Here is a 24,892-nt window from a genome sequence, read left to right as displayed (position 1 = left end):
TTTTGTTATATGTTGGAGGTTATATGATGTAAGTATATTACCTGAGCCTTCTGTACAAGTATGGAATCAAGTAAAAAGCATAACTGAAAATGAACCATACTTCAGAAGTGACAAATGCAACAAGTGTTGAATGGGCAATTGACTGACCTGAATCCTAGTGCAGGGTTTGTTACAATTAGCTGTCTGACCTTAAGTAAATTAGTTAATCCTGAAGGCTCCTCTTTAGTCTAAAATTCTGTTACTCCAATTACCAGTACTGCCTTGATTTGTATTGTTAAGCATGCACTGAGAACACATATAAAAGGTCCAGTAACCATCCTCATTAATTCACCATTAAACCTTTGATCATGGTAATTTAAGTACTTTGAAATCCTACGAAGAAAAACAATATATCAAGGATAGATGTGGCTATTGTAAATAGTAATAGAAGATACATTTCTTCTTAATGAATCTGTTCCAGATGAGTTTCATCAGTGCATTCTTGCTCCTCTGTACAGTGGGGAGGTTTCTGTTTGGTTTTTACTTTATCAGACTCCCAGGTAGGGCATTCTCACCTTTGCAGAAGTAGGAGTCATCTCATTGATTGTCTTGAGTAAAAGGAAATGGCTCATGCATCTTTTCTACATTATAACAAATGTCCTTTTGCATTATAATCGAATGGTGATTGTTGTGTTCAATCAATGGGAAAGGTTAAAGGAGCTCCTCTGCCAGCATTTTTAATGGAGAAGTCGATTAAGATTCAGTTTAATCATTCTGGCTGCCTCAGAATTAAAGCAACAAAGACCATCAATGGCACTATAATTACTAGTCTTTCTGTAAGTTTACACTGCTATTTATGCAGCTATAAATTGTATTATAATGCACAATGCATCTTAGGTTAACTTGCTTTATTTGCAATGTAAAATATTTGCTTTAATTGTATGAAGAAAAGAAATAGTTCTGATAAGGTAGATAAAATTCAGCCCAATAATTTTTTTAAAAGCCTGAGAGTCTAAGTGAATCAGTATAATACTCTGTGTTAAATAGTTTAAAGTCATGGCCTTAACCTTGGGACACTTGAGACATATTTCAGTTTATTGAACATGGAGACTAACGTCTCTCCCAGGTGACTGTAAAGGGTCAAATGTATTATTCTAATCCCTGTTCCAAACAGAGAAAAGGTCATTATACAGTACCTACTGCATGTTGTAAAGAATGAAAAATTCACACTGGGGGCGTGGGTGCAAATCTATTTTAGACTTGGCCTTTAAAATGTTTTTTAAATTGAATGATTAAGTGGTGATGAACCAGAAAAAATACCTTGAAATTGATCCCATTTATTAATTAGTTTGCACATGTAAAGGTCTTTCTATAAATAGTCAGAAGACTGGAGAAAATTGTTCTTCTTGAATGGAGGAATGACTTTCAAATTAACCTTTTTTTGACTATAGAAATAATGCTTATAAATGTACTTATTACCATCCAATACTCTGCATAATTCAATATACATGTAGAGGCCTGTAGAGGAGTTTATTTCTTAAAAGTTTATACTTGGCCTACAGTTAACAAGCTGGTTGTAGGTAACAACACTAAGGAGAGGAATTAATTGAAGAAATATATAGAATTTGTATCCTTGTCTTGAAAATTTCAACTTTGCCATGATCTTTGTAGAGGCATTTTGAAAAGCAATGCTTTAGTGAATTTGGAAAATTAGGAACTCAGTTAAAGAGCCCAAAGAGCAAAAGAGAAGGAAATTTGTGAGGTGAAATGATATTATTTGTCACTTAATTCATACTGGAGCAAGAACCCTACTGAAAAAAACAAGAAAGCACCAAAAAGAAAATAAGTTGCTATCATTCTCTAAGAAAAAAAATTCAAACTTTCCCAGCTGCTCATATCTTCCAGAACTTTGTTTTGACAAACAGAAAAAAAAAATTGAAAATTTAATTTTTAGTGCTGAAGAGGAACTCATTCTCGACACTTTCATTTTATCATGTAATAGTTGGAAAAGCTGAGAGTTTGTGAAGTGCACCATTGTCTCAAAGTTACAGATCTAACTGGTAGAGAATAGGTCTAGAATCCATGTCTCTATCTAGCTTCTCTACTTTGCCATACCATTGGTGTCAAACTATATTCTAGAGTTTATGTTTGACTTCCATATGCTCCAAATTCTAAACATATTTTGCCTTGGGATATGTCCATTAGTCCTTTCAAAAGAACTTTTGCCTTTGATTTCTTTACAGGAAACCAAGGGAAGGGAACTAATGTTTTTGGTGGACTTTCTATAAGCTTATGCGTGTGAGGTGGTTTAGATACATTGGAACTTTTAATCTTCTTAATAGCCCTATCTAGTAAGTATGATTGACTTAGTTTTTCATAAAAACAGGTTCAGAGGGGTAAATAACTTGCCCTAGTTTATGAATTCTAGAGTTGCAAGACCATGGTTTTTCTGACTTAAAATCCATGTTGTTTCCATGAAAACATGTGCATCCTTGGAAACAGCAGTTGCAGTGCCTTCAAGTTTAGACAATAAAGTATTCATACTACACCTTTGATTGTCAGAGAAATCCATATCAATTGATTTTTTTAAATTATGCATGCATTTTATAAGTTTTTTTCCCTTTCATTTGTGAACATACAATGCATTTCAATTTCACTAATAAAGTACTGTTTTTTTCTGTTGAAATTATGAAAATTAGATTTCATTGTAAAGTGTATTAGGAAAGATAGATAATTAGAGTCATGGAAAAGCTCTTATAATAAATTCTTTGGAAGCATATAAACATTTTCCCATTACATCTAAATAATTTACTTCCAATATCTAAATGCTGTTACAAATGACCAAAATTTCTACTAGAATGCTCTAAGAATTGTACATGATATATTATAATCTTGACGACTAGTGGATTCGGTTAACTTTGTTTAAAAAAATGAGTCTACTAATGTAAAGCTCATAAAAACCAAAAACATCAAAAACTGAAAACATTTGGCTCATAAAAACTAAAAACAATGTAGCATTAAGCTTATGCTAATTCATGTCCCCATGTTATGCAGAATTTGTGTTTTGAATTTGCAGAGCAATCTTATTACTTTGTACAAACTTAATGCATTTACTTGAACCTAAATAAAATGTAGTCTTAGCTAATGGTGACAAGTTAATACACACTCTTTCTAATTAGGGCATTGTAGTGTATAAATACAGAGTTAAATCCAACTAAAGCAAAAAATTACCCCTTCTTATGTATCATATTTTATAAAGGCTTATTTACCATATATGTGTGGAGAGAGGGCATAGAATTCCAGTAAGAATACATTTCCTATTGTCATTTGTTAGTCAACTGACATTTTCATCAGCTTTGGATTAAATAGTAAAGGGCCATTATCAAACACTTTCAGTCCCAATGTGGCTCATAGCAAGTTCCATAATTTCTTGCTCATATGAGTTTATCATTCCATAATAACACTTCAAGGTGTGTAGTAACATCAGCCTGACCCAGAGCATCTCAGGGCCAACTCCGTGCATTTTTTTACCAAAAATAAAATCAAGATCAACAGATACTTGAGGCAATCCATTGACAGTAGCCACAATGTGAATGGTACAAATACTCTCTACAGTTATATAGGGTACTGATGAGGCCATTTACGAAATACTTGGTCTTTACTAGATTTTGTCTAGTTGAACATATTAAGATGTTCAATTTTCTCCTGCAGGCAAAGGAGAAGTATCAAGTTTTAAAGAGTGACAGACCCAGACCTGTGTTTAGAAAGAAAAATCTGGTGGCATTATAAAGATTAGTTTGTTGAAAGAAATTACCTAAGTCAGAGAGATAAGTTGTGAGGTTGTTGCTTAGAGTAAGGTGAGAGAGAATGTTAGAAAGCAATAGAATTGGAAGCGGGGACAGGAGAATGGGTGGGGGGGAAGGGAGATGGTATATCTAGAACTGAAAGGAGCTGGCTGACTGGACACCAGTTGGATAACAGGGTTTACGGGGAAATATGACTCTAAGGGTTCCAACTTAGACAAATAAGTGGATTGAACTATCATTTCAGTGAATAGAGAGAGCTTACTCTATATTATTTTTCTCTTTATTTCTAATATTATTTGAACATATTTGCTGTTTTCAAATTCTCCATTTTAATAAAATGCCTAAGGTAGTCACTTTTGTCATTTATATTAGGAAAATCATAGCCAAGTTAATGAGAAATAATTATCTGGTAAAGCTTATCCTTTTAAGTTTATCCAATAAACTGTTTATGCTTTGACCTTCATCTTCGAACTCAGTCTACCAAACTCTAATTAATGATAGCCATGCTAGAGTGTTTAGAGTGATGTATAATGATGTCTATAACATATCTGTAATGGATCCAAGGTAAAAATTGATGTATAGATGTGTGGCAAAACCAACAAAGCAACATGTTAATAATTACAGAATTTAAGAGATGGGTATACAAGTGTTTACTGTGTAATTCTTTCTACTTCATGTTTGAAAATATTCGTAATCTTTTATTGGGAAAAATATCACCCTACCAGGCTTCCATCTTCCCAGCTCTGTTTCCAGCCCAACTCATTTTCTGGAAATTGATATATTTGCCCCCAACCATAAGGGTGGGCCTGTGAACTTCACTAAGTTAATCATGATACTTCATTGACATGGTCAGAGTTACTGGTCTCTGAGTAGTCACATGATCTACCGCAAATCAGTTGGAGTCCTTTTCAAACATGTTTCTTCGGGAGTTAGTGAGGAAGAGTCTGTATCCTTCTGAGAAGGTGCAAGGTGGTGAACATTAAGGCGGGTAATCCCCAGGTTTCATAGAGAAGCATGAGAGAGTGAATCTAATGCCAAGAAAAAGGCAAAGCTAACACATAAAAAAAAGAGTCTCCTTATATGCTGAGACATCATGTCTCCAAAGATATTACGACCCTTGTTCAGGTTCTTAAAGTCATTTTCACAACCCTGATTCCAGCAGCCCTTTTTTGAATGTTGTGAGCAACTCCAGAATACTTCCAATGAATCCTCCCTTTTGAAATGTTACTTTGATTACTCTAGTTTAAGTTGGGTTTCTGTGTCTTATAACAAAGAGTATTTGACTAATACAAGAGCTAACACATATATTGTGGTAGAACTCTAAGACAACCCCCAATGCCCCACAATCTCGTATAACCCCCTCCTCCTGAACATGGTGCTACAGAAACCTATAACTTTCTTCAAGTCAATCAACTATCTCAAAGGCAATGGGAGAGTCCCTCCCTTGATAATGTCACATAATGTAAGACTCTGTCTTACCAGACTGGACAAAGAGATTCTCTCACTGGCCTTGAAGAAGCAAGCTGCCATGTTGTGAGAGGGTCTGTGAGGGGACCACTTGGAAAGGAACTGTGGGTGGTTTCTAGGAGCTGAGTGGCTCTCCCATGGACAGTCACCAAGAAAGTGAAGAAGTCAGCCTTACAACTATGAGTAACTGAATTCTGCCAACCACCAAGTGAGCTCAGATGAGAACTCTAAGCTCCAGAAAGCAAGGCAGCCAGGCTGACACCTTGATTGCAGCCTTTTAAGACATTGAACAGAAGTCTTGCTCAGCTGTGTCCAGACCTCTGCCATAGAAAACCTGTGAGATTAAAAAATATGTGTTGTGAGCTGCTAAATTTGTGATGCAGCAAGTGAAAACCACTAGAGATTTTGAACACATACCACATGCCAGATACTTTGTTAGAAGTTTTAGTTCATTGTCTCATGTAAACTTTATAACAATATTTAATCTTATGTCTTAGTATTCCAACCATCTTACAGATGATAAATGTAACAAAACAGACACTAAAAGAGATTTATAAATTAATTTTATATATATTTATAATTAATTAATTATAAATATGGGGTGAATCGCTGATTCAAACTCAGTAGTCTGACTCTGAAGCCTATAGGCATTTCTGGCTCAGAATATCTTCCCTAGACCCTTTCCTAATTAATGCACCAGCATCATATTATCTTAGTACAAGTCTAGTTTATGACAAATGCCTATGAATTGCTTTTGTATCACACTCTTTTCACTGTCCTACCTTCCCCCAAATTTTTCATGAGATCATGTCACCACATCATCTTGAAATACTTTGATGGCTCCAAAATGCCTATGGAGGAAAGACCACACTAGTTGGGAGTATATTGTCGGGGGAGAGGAGGGAGAAATTTTTCTCTACCCTTCTAGGTTCTTCTGGCTGGTCTAAGCTAAATTACCATGAGACAGGTTAACAGGAGAAAATCAAACAAAACTTTAATAACATGTATATACGGAAGAGCCCAAGGAAAACTGAGTAACTCACCAAAATGGCTGAAACCCTCACCTTAAATACCATCTTCCACTAAAGACAAAACAGGATGCGGTTTGGGACTTCAAAGGGGAGGAAGGTAATTCACGTGGAGATGGAAAAGCAACTATTTGGTAAACAAAAGTTTACTGGACCATCAAGAGGCAGGGGGACACAGAGAGGAATTTCAACAAGCTGACTTTGCTAGGTTGTTCCCTGTCCACACACCTAATTCATACTATCGTTATGTATGGTGACAGCTCCCTTCCTGGAACAGGTCCTCTATCTACATTCTTTAAGCAGTTAAGCAGAAGGTCAAAGTTTCTCCCTGAGTCCTTTGGGCCTTTCTTTTTTTCAGCTCAAAATAATCCACATACCAAAGAGACACTTTGGGGTGGCAAATTCTGTTCCCCTACAGTGTTCAAAGCTTTCTGCAATTTGGCTACTTAAGTTCAGCCAATGGAAGTTTAGGTGTGAAATTAAATATTTACTGTATTTGCTCAGTGGGGGGAAAAAAATGCAAAGGGAAGTTGCTTCAAAGTGTTGTTTCTTCAGGTTTAGTAGATGGCCGCTAAGCTGTGGCTGCTCTGTTCATTGTAAGAATAAGATTGAATAATATATCTAAATGCTAACTGGCTTGTGAGTGCTAAGGAGATGAGTGTGCCAGAATGGAAATCATATGGGCCGGGAATTCCCCTTCTGTTGACCACAGAAGGTATAGGCATAATCTGTCAAGAACAGAATGCATGCCATACTTTGTTCATTAGCATTTAAAGAGGATGTTTGGCATCAGACAACAAATACAATACTTGCAAGATCTTGGCAGCATAATATTTTGTCAGTTAATGACAATCCACAGCTTTTAAAAAAAAGATTAATGCCCGATGTTAGGCTGAAATTGTTTCATTTTCACCAGTGAAAATAAAATGAAATAAAATTAAAACCCTTGCACTTCCAAATTACCACACTTCCACCATGTCAATCAAACAGTAAGAAAAAAGACATGAATATTCTCTAGAGAACAGGGAGATACTATGCTTCAGAAACTCTCAGGAGCCGTCAAATCACAGTAACTTGCAAACCGACCAAAACAAGTGAAAGATGTAGTAGATAGAAATAGAAGTTGAGGCGATTGTACTGTGTGGTTGGCTGACAGTGTGGGGAGAAGCAGGAAAGGAACAAGTATCATATGGATTGGATTATAATATATAATTTAATTTTATTTTGGCCTTTATCTGATTTGTTAATCATAATGTTCACATTTGCATATATCAGGAACTCAACAGTATTCTTCATAGTGTGATTTATATATAGGCACACAAACATATATATATTTAAATACACACACATACATATATATATTTGACTTTGTTCTCTACTGTCACCTTCAAAATTGATATGATTTGTAAACAAACATTAGTTTCTAAAATTTGGTAGCTTAAAAAAGCAGTCCAAAAAATTTTAAATAACGTGATGGTTTTTCTTAACGTATATGCATATGTAATTAAAAACACCACATATAAATGTGTTTGTATATATATTAAATTATAATCAGATTAACATGTATGTGTGTAAAGAAAACTATCTTGCATAAACATTTAAATATTTAAATCAATGTTAGCAAGGATGAAGTGAAACTGAAGCTCATACATTGCTGGGAGTACAAAATGATACTGACTTTTTGAACAACAATTCTGTTATGGCTAACATTTATGCCTTTTAATTTAATAATTCCTCTTCTACTGTACAATCAAAAAAATGTAGAAAGATGTCAATTTACACACAAAACTATCTCTTATCAATGTTATTTATAAGAATAATTTGCTATAACATCAGTATCCTAATGAATGGAGACTAATGAATTCTTCATGTTACATCCAAGTGATAGAATATCATCAAGCTATTAACATATTGTCTACAAAGAGATATTTATCCTGTGGCTAAAATAATTATGATTACTTAGTCATGTGTTTACTTAACTAACTTGATAAAAGTCTAATATGTACCAGACCACTGAGCTAGTTACTTGTATTAAAAATGCTTCCAATCTTTAAGAGGAAGACACATACATAAATAAATAGGTTGACTAGATTTTTATACATTTTTTGATAGAAGAATGTACTTTGAACAATTGAGGGACAAAGATAGTTACTGTGACTCTACCTGGGGTGGAGGTAGAGATGCACTCAGGAAAAGTTTTCTAGAGAAGACAAGTATGGCAGTAAATCATGAAAAAGCAGTTCTATGATGGTAAGTAGAAAGGTAACCAAAAATCATATAGAATATCAAGCTAATTATGTAAGTCTATAGCTGTATCTGTGTTGTGGAATTATCAGGGACTGTTAGTTGCTCCATTAAATTTTTTTTGGTATTTTCCATTATTTTCACAGTGAATGGACATCACTTTTAAATTAAAATATCTTAAGAAATAAATATAAAGGAACATATTGGACACTTGATTGACTGTTTGAGGCTGGTGTTTGTGCCAACATTGCAAACACAAGAGGTGTTCTGCTTCCAGTAGCCCTTGCTGCCCACAGCAAGCTTTGTGGTGTCCTAGGGGCAAAGAAGTTTTTGTGTTGCCCTCATGCCTCACAGACATCCACACAAAAGCATTTTCTTCTGTAAAGGATGTTCCTCTCCACGGGGACTGCAGGTTAATCTGTAGGTTTTGTATGGACCAAAATATTCGATCAGAACTCAAGTTTTCCTCCAAAACCCTTATAACTTTCCTTAGGTGAGTAACAAGGCCACTCTTCATCCTTATTTAGGGAACACATAAATGACAAAGGTGCTTCTGGAGGTCGCAGATACATTTAAATTTCAGTTCAGTTTCAGGCTAGGACTCCTGCTCCAAGAATTGAGGCAAATCATACAGAAACTCAAAAAGGACAATCAGTAAAAACCAATGAAGGAGTTAAGAAATGAAAGATTTGTAAGAAAGCTAGGATCTTGCTCAGATTCGGTTTAATTATGACAATTTTCATAATATTAATTCCGGCTTATTGGTTGGATCCAAGTAGCATTGGTATTTGAGGGACAAGTAGAGACATGGACAGTGAGAATGGGTCCGGGAAACAAAAGTCAAAAAGTGTTCTTGGGGCTTCCCTGGTGGCACAGTGGTTGAGAATCTGCCTGCCAATGCAGGGCACATGGGTTCGAGCCCTAGTCTGGGAAGATTCCACATGCCGCGGAGCAACTGGGCCCGTGAGCCACAACTACTGAGCCTGCGCGTCTGGAGCCTGTGCTCCGCAACAAGAGAGGCCGCGACAGTGAGAGGCCTGCGCACCGCGATGAAGAGTAGCCCCCACTTGCTGCAACTGGAGAAAGCCCTCGCACAGAAACGAAGACCCAACACAGCCATAAAATAAAAATAAATAAATAAATAAATAAGCAAATATGGTTAAGAAAAAAAAAAGTGTTCTTGAGAATCGAAAAGGGTAACCAGAAGAATAAACATCCGGAACAGCAAGATTGAACATAACAAGGAACAACTGAAGGATGAAGGACATTTTAACATGTCTCAGCGAGGATGGGAAATCTTCTCTGGGTCTCTAGGAATAGAAGGGCTGAGGAGAGATGACATTAAACCCCACCTCACTCTTTCTTATAACACAGTAACCGCTGACCTCATCAGTCTGGAAAATTAAATAATCATTCAAAAGGATGAGCAAGGAAGTAGTGAACTTTTACTTTTAACTCATAAACTCTCAGGTGGTCCTCGGTATCTTTGCATTATTCAAATGATATTTATTGAGACTGAGAAACTGTGGTGAACCAGACAGTGTACCAGGGGTTAGACACGCAAAGCGGAATGAGAGGAAGCCTCCGGTCAGATCAAGGAGACAAACAGGCAGAAAAATAATTGCCCTACAATGTGATAAATGCTATTGAGTGATAACATTATTTATAAAATGAGTTGGGATCAGAAGAAAACGAAATCTCTTGGGGTGGTAGAGGAGACTTCATATGAGAGGGAACATTTAACCTGTGTCTCAAAAGATAATTTGAAACTTCCAGAGAAAGAAGACAGTAAAGGGCTTGCCAGGCAGAGAGAAGATCATGAACAAAGGCACAGAGGCATGAAAAAGATAGCACTTTTTATAAAAATGGTTCAAGTGATTAGATCATACACTGAACACAGCATGGGGCATGATGGGAGAGAAGCTCATTTTATGTGACAAATGTAGCTATAGTAACCCAAACTGGACTGGCACAGCAGAAGAAAAAAGGAAAGCTGTAGAGTAATTCCACTTATGAACATAGATGTAACAACCTGAAAGAGACACCAATACATAGAACTCAGTAGCATATAAAAAAATACAAACGACTAATAGACCCTCTGTGGAGAAGGCTTCAGAGATGCAAAAACTGGCTCACAAATTATCAAGATTATAATCATGTCTTTTATATTTTCTTACTGATTATAGAATGTTAGATATTACTGTAAAATTTCAAACATTTTGAAAATACATAAAGTAGGAAACAAATTACATGTTATTCTACCTTTGAGAAATAATTGCAGAGACAAGTTTACATTTTCTACATACCACAAACACATCTATGAATCTAGTTCTATATCTTTGTCTATATTTTATTTCTATATACAAAATGTGATCAGTATATTTTTCACTTTTATTAAAATGTGGCAATTAATTTTTTAATAAAAATCTATATATTGAAGAATTGAAAAGGTATTTCAACACCAAAAATTCCTACAAATGGATTTTCTGGATCAAAGAAATATTGATAGGTCATGAAAAAAATGGCCTTAAAAATATTTTACATTCCCAACATTTTATTAATGAAGAATATTATGAATCTATATATCTTTGCTGTAGACCCACAGACATATCTTTTCATTGAGTAATAATTTATTTTCTTCTGTCTTGAAAATTTTACCATCATAAATTTTCACTGGGCTGGAGTACTTCCTTGAATATTTTTAAAAATATGCTTTTAAAACATATTATTATCTGGCATTATTGAGTCTTTTGTATCTAAAATCTCACCTGTTCTTTCAGTCCAGGAAATAGTTCTGTGCTCAAACCTTTCTTTCCTCCATCTCATCTATCTAGTATCTATGTCTTACCTTTCCTCTCTTAATTTGCAGTTCATTCCTTTTTACTCTACACACCGATATCAATGGATTTTAGAATCAGTAATTCTGATTTGAGCTACACCTATTCCACTATTTCCTCATCCCACGGAGGAGTTTATTTTTATGTTTTTGATTCTACGAATTCTTTCTTTCTGCTTCTCGGTTTGTCCTTGATGTGGCAGTCTGGGTCCAATCGATAAAACTGTTAATGCCATAATCATTCAATTGCTACTGAGACTGATATTTCAAGTGCGTATTTCAAGTTCTCGTCTACCTGCTACATTACTATGTCAGTGGGTGACACTAGATCTAATGTGAAAATCAAACCCCCTCTTCTTGTTGCTGACTCCCATTATATACCCAGTGAGTCTTCAATGTATGATAGGCATGCAGTTTTCAGCAGGGACATTGTACATCCCATTTGGTTTAAATTCCAGCTCTTTACTTACTACCTGGATAATGTACCTCTGTTTCCTCATTTGTGAAATAAAGATAATAATAGTACCAAATGATTAAATATATAGAACACTTAGCCAGTGCTTGGTACATAGTCAGCCTTCAAATAGTGCTAGCTCTCATGATAATTATCAGATGATTAGCAACAGTGCATTCCTTTCTTCCCTGTGTAGCGTAGGTCCACTTGTAGCATTTTCTGAGCATTAGTTGCTGTCAGATCTCTAGCAAATAAGGAGAATTTTCTCTCCAGGGATGCTGGACATGCATAAATGAGAAGGTTAGATAGTTTACCTAAACTGAGATAGATGGCTGCCAGGGAAGTGGTCTGGAAGAGCTTCCAGTTCCAATGTGTTAGAGGGAATTAGCTTGGTAGGTTAGGCCCCTCAACTGAATCAGTTGTTCACAGGTTTTTCCCAGGGCAAGGCAGGATGGTAAGGCTAGGTCTTCTGCCAGCCACATTAATTTGGATCAGTTCAGCTCAGGGGGCTGGGCCTTTTCAAACAAGACTGGCTGCTGAACGGGTATTTGCCTGGGGCTAGCATAGAGTATGGGAGTCAGGGAAGGACAGACAGGCAGGAGGGAGGGATTATCAAGAGGCAAGAGGAAACTTAGGTGGGCCTGGGTGGATATGTTCATTATCTTGATTGTGGTGTTGGTTTCACAGCTGTATTCACAGATAAAAACTTATCAAACTGTACACTTTATAAATATATGCAGCTTATTGTATGACAGTTATGCTCTTAAAATGGTTAAACCCTACATTCTTTCTCAGAAACGTAAAATTTTGGATTACTTTTCATGGTAATCCCCAAAACTGGCTTTTACGGAGCAAATCTTTTATCTCTAAAATAAATAATCTTTAAGAAAAAAGAAGACTGGCTGCTGAAGGGTCACTGGTCCTAATGAAGAGCTCAAATAATAATAACTTGGGTGTAAGTATCTTTCTGAGTGCACCTGATGCCCAGAGTCTGTTTTCTTCCTCTGGTGCCTCAAGCAGTGGAGGGGCAATGGTCAAGGGAGCCCTGTGGTTTATCTGGATCACACCTACTCAGTGAGAACACCAAACTTGAGGTAATTAACTAAACCCCTGCGTTGGGTTCCAATTGTGACACTAATTTTTCCATGCCTGTGTGAATTTAGTAACCAAAACAGAAAACTACAGGAGAAACAATATGTTGAAGCAAATGCTTAGCTCATCATTTTTGGTTGGAAGTATTTTAAAAAGGGAAATTATGTGAGCAGAATTGTGGGTTTTAGAAAAATAACTCCGGCAGCTGCGTGGAAATCAGTCTGGCTTGTTTTCTCCCTCCTTCACCAGCCACAATCCAATTTCTACATAGCCACCAGGCTAACTTTTCTGAAACCACAAATCTGCTCAGATAGTTTCCCTTTTTAAAACACTTCTGATGGAAAGAAGACAAAAGCACTGGCCATAGAAATCATCCTAAAGCTACTTGATGCAATTCTAATTTATGGCAGTGGTTGTTGGAATGGAGAGAAACCAACCAAATTGACAAATACTTGCCCTGTAGAAATAACAGGACTTGAAGTGGAGTTCATTTTAAAGAGTATAAGTCATTGGTTTACATAATTAAAAATTATTAAACACCTACTATTTAGAAGCTTGTTTTAAGAAGAGGTCAAAATCAGATTAGTTGCCTTCAAGGAACTCATGAGATAATGGAAGAGACATGCAATCAAATAATTATAATCCTAAATTATGAGTTCAACATGAGGATGTGTGCAAATTATTATGGGAGCATGACATTGGGCATAACGAATTCTCCCTAATGGTCCCCGGAAAGACTTAATAAAGAAAATCACTTTGGGACGAATCTTTAGGAGGAAGTGAAGTAGGCAAAAAGAAAATAGTGTTCCATGCAGTAAGAAAAGAATGTGCCAGCGAAAGAAAGGATATAAAGTGTTCAAGAAGTGGCTACATGGCTAGGGTACATGGGAACACTTTGGGAGTGTTGGAGGATCAGGTTGTAAAGGTGGCACAGGATATATTATGGAAGGTATTTAACTTGGACCTTATAGGCAAAAGAGAATAATTGAAAGGTTTTTAATATGGAACAGACATGATCTGGTAGCAGAGTACAGCATGGATTTCAGAAGGCTAAGGGGGTAAGCATAAAGATCTATTAGGAGACATTTATAAAAACTCTGATAAGTAATACCAACACCTGAAATAAATAAGAGTAGACACTCCATTATATAATTATAATGCAATTTGCAAAATTATTCAAAGAATATAGACACACACCACACATACATCTTAGTCTTAGAGGAGCATAAATAAATCTAAAATCCTGGGGTCAACAGGAATATTGCCCCACCAAAAGGCTATGCCAAAATACTCATGAGCTTATAATACCAAATGCAATGGATCAAGTTCCTCAACCTATGGAATAACTGAACTTCAGTGAAATTTAAAATGTTCCCCAGTTATTATTGGGAGTTCCTAAAGGGACATGTCTACTGTGCTCACAAACCAGCCTGGCAGCCTCGCTTACTACATGGTGTCTATTCTTTTGTTCTGGCTCTAGCGTGTCTTAATCTAGGGTCCTGCAAGGCCTCCGCTTCTGCCCCTGCTGATGTGACCCTTGTGAGAAGGCCAGTGGTCATGCCAACGATGCTGCCTCTGGATGCTCTCCAAACCACCAAACTTGAGAGCCAGAGATGGGGTGTGTTCTTCGTTAAGGTGCTGAGAACAGCCTCTGAAACTCTGTCCACAATCTGTCACTTGGCCCAGAGCAGTTCTGTTGGTATTCAAAATTTCACAGTTTCTCAAACTATTCCATTGTTTCTGAACCTCTTTTCTTACTTGCGATCTCACCAAGTTTCTCATAAAAATCTCTGTGCATATATATCCCTCTAGCCATAGAGGCTCAACCATTGGCTTCTAAGAATCTGATGCAAGACATCAGATTTCCTTTTTGTCCTCTCTCCTCAGCCCCAAAAAATCTTTAGAAAAGTAAATTGGTTTACCTGTGATGCCACTCTTTCTTTCCAAAACTTGATTTTTTGGTTACTTAAAGCTTAAAAGCTCTGTATTGGTAGTTGTTCCAAGAGGTATCAGTAAGGATCTCAATCACCTACAAATAACCGAAATTCAGTATAACATCTGTTAATGATAAGAGTTATTTTCTGTCTAATAACAAGATGTCTGGAGATTGCTGGTCCAGGGCATGTAGAGTGACTCAGTGATGACCTGGGACCCAGTGTTTCTCCATCAATTTGTAGATATCTATCCTTATGCTTATCTCTTGATCACAAGAGGGCTGCTGTGCTTACAGCCATTACTTTTGGGTCATAGACAGGAAAAGAGTAGAAATATCAAAAAGTCTTTTCCTTGAAAAGTAGTGTCTTTTTACTCTGAAAGGGAGGTTTTCCTAGAAGACGTCTTCATGTGTCTGGCGGTTATTGAGTCCTTGACTACTCCTGCAAAAAGATGGCCAAGAAAATTGAGTGCTTATCTCACTAGACTCCAGAAGTAAAATAGGGAGAAAATGATTGAAAATGAATCTTGAATGGATTTATCTATTGAAACTAAAATACCATGAAAATTAATTTGGGGGAGAATTTATTATATAATGAGGCTGGGTTTACCAGATAAAAATACGGGACACCCAGTTAAATTTGAAATTCGGATAAATGATGAATTGTTTTTTTATTATATAAGCATATCCATGCCATATTTTAGACATACTTATACCAATAAATATCACTGTTTATACGAAATTTAAATTCAACTGTGTCTTCTGTGTTTTATTTGCCAAATCTGATAACCTTAAATGAGGTCTTCTCCCTTTGGTTATCAGATTGTTTGACAAATTAGCTAAAATTTATGGGCTCAACTTTATAAAAGAAATACTAAAATTTATTCATAGTTTCTATTTTGTTGCAGTGATGTTACAGTGACACCCAGATAGCCATCTAAAACCTCTTCTGAGCCTCTCCCTCAGATAGCCTGACATAGTAGAATAGATACTCTGGTCTTTGCTGATGTGCCTGGGGGATCCTTCTTTACTTCCCAGTCCAGACAAGCAGATCCGGTGCCTAATTGTCACCCTGTGAAACACATACACACACACACACACACACACACAGAGCCCTCTCTGTCCTCCCAACTTGGCCTAAGGGTGGTAGGAGATAGCAATAAACCCTGAACCCTAATTGGTAGAAGTTAAGTATGTCTGTGTTCTTAGTTTAAGAGTATCCTTGAACTAAAAAATCAGTCTTTGACTGAACTAAGAAAAATCCACAGATACAATTTCTTCAAATGTTTTTTATTTAATTTTGAATACTGAAAAATTCACACAAGTAGTTTCCCCAATAAAGGAATCATGAGCACCAAATTTGAATTTGTCTCCAATTGTCACAAAAATAGAACCCTTCCCAAAGCTTTGAGATTGCAGTTTTCTACCCTCCCTAACCTTCATCAGCAGCCTCTATCCAGAGGCAGTTTCTCCATCCGGGACCTAGCATGGATTATCCAGTCCAGAGATGATGGTTGAGCTGCATATCTCCACTTTTTTTCTGCTGTTACATATGTACTCTGGTCATGTAGTTCCCCAGGGGGGGAAAAAAGTCAATCACTGTATGACAGGAAATCAGTGAGGATCTGAGTCAAAGAGAAAGAGGACAGACTGGTGCCTGGGAGAGGTGGCCATGCAAAGGAATCTAAAGGAGCAGTAATTTCAGGAGTTGAGGATAGCTATCGAGAGTCATAGTAAGAAAACCCTTCAGCCCATCATAATACCTAGGGAGGGTCAGAGCGTCTTCCCTCAATGAACATCTGTGTACAGCCTTGGCACAGGGATTAGATAGTTTAATACCATCTCCAGAAGCTCTCTATGTTTTATGGTTATCCACAATTATTTTTTAAAAATTACTTATGCGGGATACTGAATTTAAACTATTTAACATGCATCCCTGAATCTTGTAGTGTAATGTCCTGAGTTTGGTACTCCTTCAAAAAAGTGAGGATACCAAGAATTTGTTAGGTAAAGCCACTAGAGTTAATTATATTATCTCATCCTAATCAGTATCAATGTCTCTCTCCATCTCTGCTGCATTGCCACCATGGTATCACCACAACAACTGATGGAGATGACTCCAAGCTGGGCTGAACTATCCATGTTTGACAGCAATACCGTGTCTTAGAGAAAGAAAGAATGCCAGTCAAAAATAGGGGCCACACCAGGGAATTGACAAGGTTCTCCAGTTCCTTCTCTAGGAGGCAATTAGAAACAGAACTTGTACATTTGGCCTGAGGAGCCCTCTCTTGTTCTTGTACTCCTTATGGATAGGGTTGGAGGCCCCAAGACACACTAAACATTTTGAATATTTTGCTAAATAGGTATCTGAGTAGATTTTAACTTGAAAAAAAAAAGATGGGATGCTTTTTATACCTAAGGTATGGTACTGGTCATGCCAGTTATACATATGGTTATTTGTGTCTAAACTGTGAATGTCTTAAGGACAGGACTATGTCTTCATCTGTAGGATGTACCTGAGCAACCAGACATAGTGTACGTGTGTAATATATCCTTCTTGAATGAATAAATAGATTAGTTTCTGACTAAGTTCTTTCAATCCTCTCAGGGGAAGAGAAGGAAATGTTATCGTCTGACTGGTATGGAGAAGTTTGCTTGATGAGATTGGCAACTGTTTTTACTAGTCACATCTGAGGAATGCAGAAGGTCCTTACCCACACAAGTAAAACTACATTTGTAGAACTTACAGCAAAAATTCCGGATGTCCCAGAAACCATTTTAAACACCATAGTTTTTGCCACCTGGAAGTTAGCAAATGAAACTTTAGTAAGCAAGGAATTCTTTTAAAGCAATCTTCTAAAAAAAATTCCTATATATGACATTTCTTAATATTTCTCAACTTCTAAACTAAAAATCCAGATTTAATTATTTAATCTTCTCAGTGTGTTCCTTTTCTCACAATGCTATATAAATACAATAGGCTCCCCAAAATAATTTCTTTTATTTGCAAGGCTATACATTTGCCAAAAATGCTGCAATGGCCAGACCAGTACATGTATGTTCATGCACAGAGGTGAATATTCTTCTGTTGAATAGATCTATAAAAGTCAAATTGCAAAATCAAAGTACATCCTCACTTAAAAATTTTGATCTATAGTACCAGTAAAGTGTATGAGATAGCCTATTTCCCCATATTCTCACCCAAACTGGGTATTATTTACATTTTTAGTTTTTGCTAGTCTGATGGATTAGAAACTATCATTTCAATATTTTTATTTTAATTTCTTAGATTGCTAGTGACATTGAGTATATTTTATATGTTTATTTATTATAACTTGTAAATATTTTCTGAGAATTATCTGTTCTAATTTTTTGCCCATTTTTCCATTAGATTTTTCTCACTTGAGTCCATCTCCAGAAGCTCTCTATGTTTCATGGTTATCTACAATTATTTTTTTTAATTACTTATGTGGGATATTGAATTTAAACTATTTAACACACATCCCTGAATCTTGTTGATGTACTGGTTCTGAGTTTGGCACTCCTTCAATATGGTGAGGATATGAAGAATTTGTTAGGTAAAGCTACTAGAGTTAATTATATTATCCTGATCATTATCACTGTCTTTCTCTATCTTTGTTGCACCATTTATTGAAAGGAAGAGGAAAAGTAGGTAAAAGAACACTGAATGGGAAGATAAAAATTGCAGGTCCTTGGGTATATGGGTAAGATGACCATCAATTGCTGATCCATATTAAAACTCAGCCCTATTTAATATAAACTATCACTAAATTAAATCATCTGACACACTTTATGTAAATCAAATATATTAAAATCTTTTATTACAAAACATAAATTGAGAGAAATTATTCACATTTTACCAAGTGTACAGATGACTATGATTATGTTACAGTAAGATTCAATTTACTAAAGTGTCACTTTATCAATAGGGGTACACCTATTGCATAAGGTAATATGGAACGAAGATTAAGCATTACTTTTCTTTTAATTTAGGGCACTTTTTCACCATTAAAAAATGGATAAGGATGTTACATATTTTATTATCCTTTCAACAAATACTTTTGAACATCTGGCTAAATTGTATGTGTGTTTTGTGTGTGAATTCCTGGACCTGAGAAAAAAGTCTATTCATTTTTTTCCCCTAAAATATCCATGCAGATCCACTGTTGAGTTTTCATCCACTCTTTATTATTTCTCATTCATATTATAATGCTGCCTAGCATGATCCTGATACTCAGAGCCTATAATGATGGCATGATCTTCTGAATGATCCTAATAGTCTATGTCAATATTTTTGTTCCTGTTTGTCACCCACAACCAGTCAAACCATGGCCTCATGATTTAAAGGAAGTGTTCTAGTTTGAAGAGAAAAATATATCTACTCCAACTTCTCTCATAGTAAAACTGTCTGTAATGAAGACCAGGGCCATCCTTCTCTTTTCTCTTCTTACCTACCCATTCACAATACAGAGTCTTATGATTTTTAGAATGAGAAAGAAACATACAGGAAACAAGAAAGTAATAATGAAGAGGGGAATCAGAATGAGTTCTGTAAACTAGCTTTCACCTACTTAGATAATCTAAATAGAACTTAAGTTACAAAAGCCAAAATTGGTGAGTAATTACTATTTTCTTTTCTTCCTTTGTCTGCAGGACAACCAATGCCATGTTCAACCAGATAGTGTAGATGATCTAAAATAACAGATGTACCCTGGTTGGGCCCAGAATTTAAAAACATAAAAACATAGGCAGAGGTAAGGTATAAGCAGATGTCTCCCCTTTTCTCTTATATTATCCACTGGGTATCATACTGTGGGCTTAGATGAATGCTGGTCTTAGACGAATGTTGAGCAAGGTGAAAGAAATTGGATTGGAAACATGATTCTGCCACGGTCATACATCCAAAACACAAACTAAGTAAGGGAACCCAGCTGGCCACACAAGAATTTTTAAATCTCTGTTAACCAAAAGAAAATGGAAAAATATTAGTTGGCAAAAACAATGCTTTAATCAGTCCAGAATCTTCCACTCAGGGAACAAAGAAGAAGCAGCCATTTAAAATGATGTTTTGTGTCAGTAAGTTTATTAAATAGGAAGACTGGCAATCCTGGGTAAAAGTAGACTGTCCTTCCAATTAAATTACAGAATATTAAAAAGGTCAAAGCAATATAGAAGTCCTCTAATTCATAGAAAACACTAAAATTCTGATTTCTCACGCTCCTGACAAAGATTGTAATTGTGGTTTGAAAAGGGTAAAATATTTATCTAGTCCTCTGACAAAGATTGAAATGAGAATGAGACTGATCACAAACGTAACCTCACAAATGTAATGTGAAAACTAATTTTGAAAAAAATAAGACTGAATTAATATACCTATTTCTTTTGTCTCTGCAAGGAAGATTCACAGAATGATACAACAAAATCATTTATTTTTTTAACCTTTCAGTATAAGCTTGAAGTTATCTTCTTATGTATGAAATTATATTCTTTATGTAAAGTCCCCTGAGCTTCTGTATCACATAAGCATTAACTCTTTCTCTATCCCTGGGTCATCTTGTGGTTTTCTATCACTATCTAGTTTACTTTACACATTGTTAAAGATATTCACGAATGGGAGCCCTGTATGCGCATCAAATCTTTCTAAAAGATATGGGGTATAAACTGCACCATGTGCAAAATAATGGTGGGACTTTGTTTGCAATAAACATTTAAAATGACCGACTTTCTCATAAATACACTAAGTAGGATGATCTATGAGATTTCTAATTTATTCTTGTTTAAAATTTAACCATGCTTTTTTAAAGCATATCAATTTTGTTAATACCATGTAATTAAAACATGTCAGTGCACAGCAAGTTTTAGTCTAAATTAATGACTATGAGAATTATTTTAATTAAATAACCAATTATAGAAAAATCGCAAGCATGAGAGCTGACATTTAAATGAATTTCATTTAAATTGCTTCTTAACGTTGTCCCATCTAGGACACTAATGCAAAATGAACTATTGTATCAACTTAGATTATCACTATTTTTGTATGCACATAATGTATTCATATTCAATCACTGGAACTGAGTAGAATATTTGGTATCGATCTAAAACTTCTGTTAATAAAAACACAACAGAATGAGCTGAAGTAAAAACAAACCATATTTCTTTTTTTTCTTCCTCTTCTTTTTCTTTTAAATATGGGCTTCTAAATGTTATTATCATTCTCATAGGAAAAAAATGTTTATGCATTTGCGAATTATAGCTAATTAAATCAGTTGACTTGAAATCTACTTGTAAGAGGATATACATACATGACTTCAATGTCCTGCACATAGTGGGCCTCAATAAATGCTGGTTATCAGTGATAAGTATTTCTTTGTCTTTTCTTTTTCCAGATATGTTAGCGCAGCATACAGTTTCCTCTTGGAAACTGGACACTTCCAGACCCTTATTAGATTAAGAGGTTACCTGTCCTGAGAGAATCCAGCTGGATATCTGTTTATATGTTTGTTTCTATATAGCTCAAACAGTACAATGTCATTTTCTCTACTTATGAGAACATGACATTGTACAGTTATTTTTATATAATGAAATTAAGTTTTTACCCTTCATTTCATATTCATCCTTCCACAAATAAAATTTTTATTTAAAAAGGCTAAACAATCTATAATAACCTTCCCCACTAATAACTTTTAACTTCATAATACTATTTCTGGTAGAAGAGAAGAATGTCTAAACACAAGGCAATTTATACCAATTGTGCTGTCTTATTTCTCACAAAATATAAGTGTGAAAGGAACTACAGAAAGAGCTGAAGTTTTGTCCATATAGGAATTGAAGTTAAACACATTTTGATTCTTTGCCAAACTATCAATAAGATTTTAAAGGAGGTGTTTTATCTATGTATAATTAGTCTTTTGTTTGTTGTCATATCACTCAGTTTGACACAGAATTTATGATTCTAAATGGACCATTAATGCCCTTTTAATTTATTTTTTTCTAAGATGAATTTTATACATCTCTTTGGGGAAAAGTCTTATTTACTTAATAGTTTGCAAGCTATATTGAAAGGTGATTTCTCCATGTTTTTCTAGAAAAAGAAGCAATCTATATTTAGATTTGACTAGTTAATTGTTCTTCTTCATTGAAATGCACTAGGGCATGTGGTTTAATTATTATGTTCATATTTGTAGACTTCACTTTTTTAGTCATCAAAGATTATTTAATATCAGAAAATGGAATGTTTTTCTACATAATTCCTCTGGCTATCACTTTAAAAATAAAGAAGAAAAGAAAAGGCTACTACATTTGTTGTTCATTGATTAACCAGTAATGTTATGTATAAATAATGTATCTGACAGTATGGCAGCTCACTTGGGGCATTATGCCATTTACTACAAAATAGGATGCAACATACAACTGAGCAGTGAGAACAAATTAAACATCTTTCCTTGGTAACTTTAGCATTTTTATTAGGTGATAAACATCACAGTGAGAGGAAAGCAGATGTAGTTATTTCAGTAATATTAACCTTAATCGAAAGCTAACTTGACATATAGTGTAATACTTTTGCATTATAAAATTTTGTCTAGTAACAATGGAAACCAAATTTTCCAAGGTCATTATGAGATCATATCTGTAAAAATTAATGACTATCTTGTGTAAAATTTCATCTATCGCTACTGAATTGTCTTATTACTATTGATGAAAAAACTTTAAACATAAATCTAGTGTCATATAAACATGAAAAATACCCAAGTATTTTCAATGCTGTGTTACTTTTGCCTTAACAAATGTGTCTTATAGTGTTATTTGACTATGTGTGAACTTCATTCCTTCAGGGTTCTGTTCATATAATCTCCTAAATCTTTTAGAAGCATCCGAATTGTGAATGAAGGTAAGAGCAGTTATGTAATTAGCAATCAACATCCATCTTCCCTCCTTTCTTGTTTTAGTCCATCATTTACCCATGGGGATACAGAGATGAAAAACTCCTATCCTTAAAGGAATTTATAACTGAGTGACTGAGGACAACTGTTAAAGTCCATTTAATACACAGGATGCATTGTTACAACAAATCCTTCCTTCCTTTCATTCAAAAATATTTACTGTGTGCTTACTATATGTCAAGCACTGTTCTGGGATCTTTAATATACAGCAGTGAACAAAACAGACAAAGATTCTGCCTCACATGATGTTTATATCCTAAGAGGTGGAAATAGTCCATAAACAATAAACATAATGAATACATAATTTATATTGCATATCATAAGGTGAAAATGCTTTTTAAAAAGGGGGAAAAAAGCAACTGGAGGTAAAGAGGGTGGGGCAGGCAGTCATAAAAGTGGTTGTCAGAGTAGGCCTCATTAACAAGGGGATATTTGAGCAAAGACTGAAGGAGGTGAGAAAAAGTTAATATCATCTGGAGGAAAAGTAAACCAGATGGAGGGAACAACCAGTAAAATGCCCCTAAATTGGGACTCTGCCTGGCATAACCAAGAACAGCAAGGAAGCCAGTGTGATTGGAACAGCGAAGGTTCAGAGAGGAGCTGGAATGCCAGGTCGCATCGGCCATTGTAAGGAACATGGCCTTTGTAAGAAATAGGGAGCCATTTCAGGGTTGTGAGCATGGGACTGATGTGATCCGACTTATGTTTTACAGGATCACTCTGTCTTCTGTATTAGGAATTCACGAATTCAATAGGAGATCAAGAATAAAAGAAATGAGACCAGATAGGAGACTATTACAGCTTATCAGGCAAGAAATGATGGTGGCTCAAATCAGGTGGCAGTGGAGGTGTGAAAAGTGACTGAACTCTAGAAATACTTTAAAGACAAACGCGATAGGATTTCTTGATTCACTGAAAGTAAGGTGTGAGTGAGAGAACGGAGGTAAGAATAAATCCAAGGTTTTCGGCCTAAATACCTAGAAGAATGGAGTTACCATCACCTGCTGAAGGAATAGATTTGGGGAAGGAGGCAAACAAGGTTCCGAATTGGATCTGTGGAATCTGAGCTCTCTATTATATGGACTAGTGGAAATGTCGAGGAGACAGTTGGATTTATCAGTCTGGAGAGAGGTAATGGAATGGAAACAGAAATGTGGAAGTCTTTGGCATCTGGGTGTTATCTAAAGCCATGAAACCGGACATACCAAAAGAGCGTGTGTAGATGGAGAAGAGATGGGTCCAAATACCTTTGCTTCATCCTTGAAAGTCCTGCAAAGGAGAAGAAGGCAAGAGGCCATAGATGGAAGGAAAACCAGTTGAGTGTAGAGGAAGCCAATGGAGGGCAGAGTATCAAGAAAGAGTGAGTGATCAATTATGTCAAATGCCACTAACAGTTCAGGGTGATGAAAGCTGAGAACCGACCAGGGAGTCAGCAACATGGCTTCTAAGCAAGCAGCATCGCTAGCTGAAAGTCAGATCGGAGTGAGTTTAAGAGAGAATGGAAGGAGAGAAATTGGAGCAAATAAAAACAGACAACTTTTTCCAAAGACTTTGTCCTCAAGAGGAGCAAGAAAATAGGGTGGATGCTGAGGGCAGGAAAGATCAAGAGATAATATATTTTTAAAATGAGAGAAATGACAGCAGAATATTTACATGCTGATGGTAATGATCAAATAGAGAATGAAACACTAATGATGCAGAGGGAGGATTCCTAGAGTGTTGTTGAGACGGAAGAGAGGGGGGATGTAGGCACAGCGGGCGGGGCTGGCTCTAGATAGAAGCAGAGGTTGTTGGCTCTGTGGTGATCAGCAGGAAGTAGGGTGCGGAGGTGCAGATGCTCATACCATAGGTGGTCAATGTGGTGAAGTATAAGGAAGTTCCCTTCTGATTACTTCGATCCTTTCAGCAAAGTGAGGCATAATTATAGCTCTAACTACAGATGCTTTACAAAGCACTTGACCACAGGCTTTAGAGCAGCCCACTGGTGTTGTCTAGGTGAAGAAAGGATAAGAGTGGGCAAGGGTGTTAACAGGCAGAGGAGAGCATGTCTGCAGAGTGATAGTTACACAGCACTTTATAATTCACGAAATGC

At 35.9% G+C, this 24,892-nt stretch overlaps 1 long non-coding RNA gene across 1 annotated transcript in view; it reads right to left on the bottom strand.

The window, feature by feature from the left end:
* The window catches only part of LOC309615955, a 42,308-nt gene that overhangs the window by 8,422 nt on the left and 8,994 nt on the right, over nt 1-24,892 (bottom strand). Inside the window, exon 2 of the long non-coding RNA XR_014237173.1 lies at nt 1-24,892. This exon is cut by the window's left edge and continues 8,422 nt beyond it. This is a non-coding gene — a long non-coding RNA (uncharacterized lncRNA).

The sequence above is a fragment of the Balaenoptera borealis genome (assembly GCF_965194805.1).
Source record: "Balaenoptera borealis genome assembly, chromosome: 18".
In the NCBI taxonomy this organism is placed as follows: Eukaryota; Metazoa; Chordata; class Mammalia; order Artiodactyla; family Balaenopteridae; genus Balaenoptera; species Balaenoptera borealis.
Note: the sequence above shows the minus strand (reverse complement) of the source record. Positions and strands in the feature narration are given on the sequence as shown.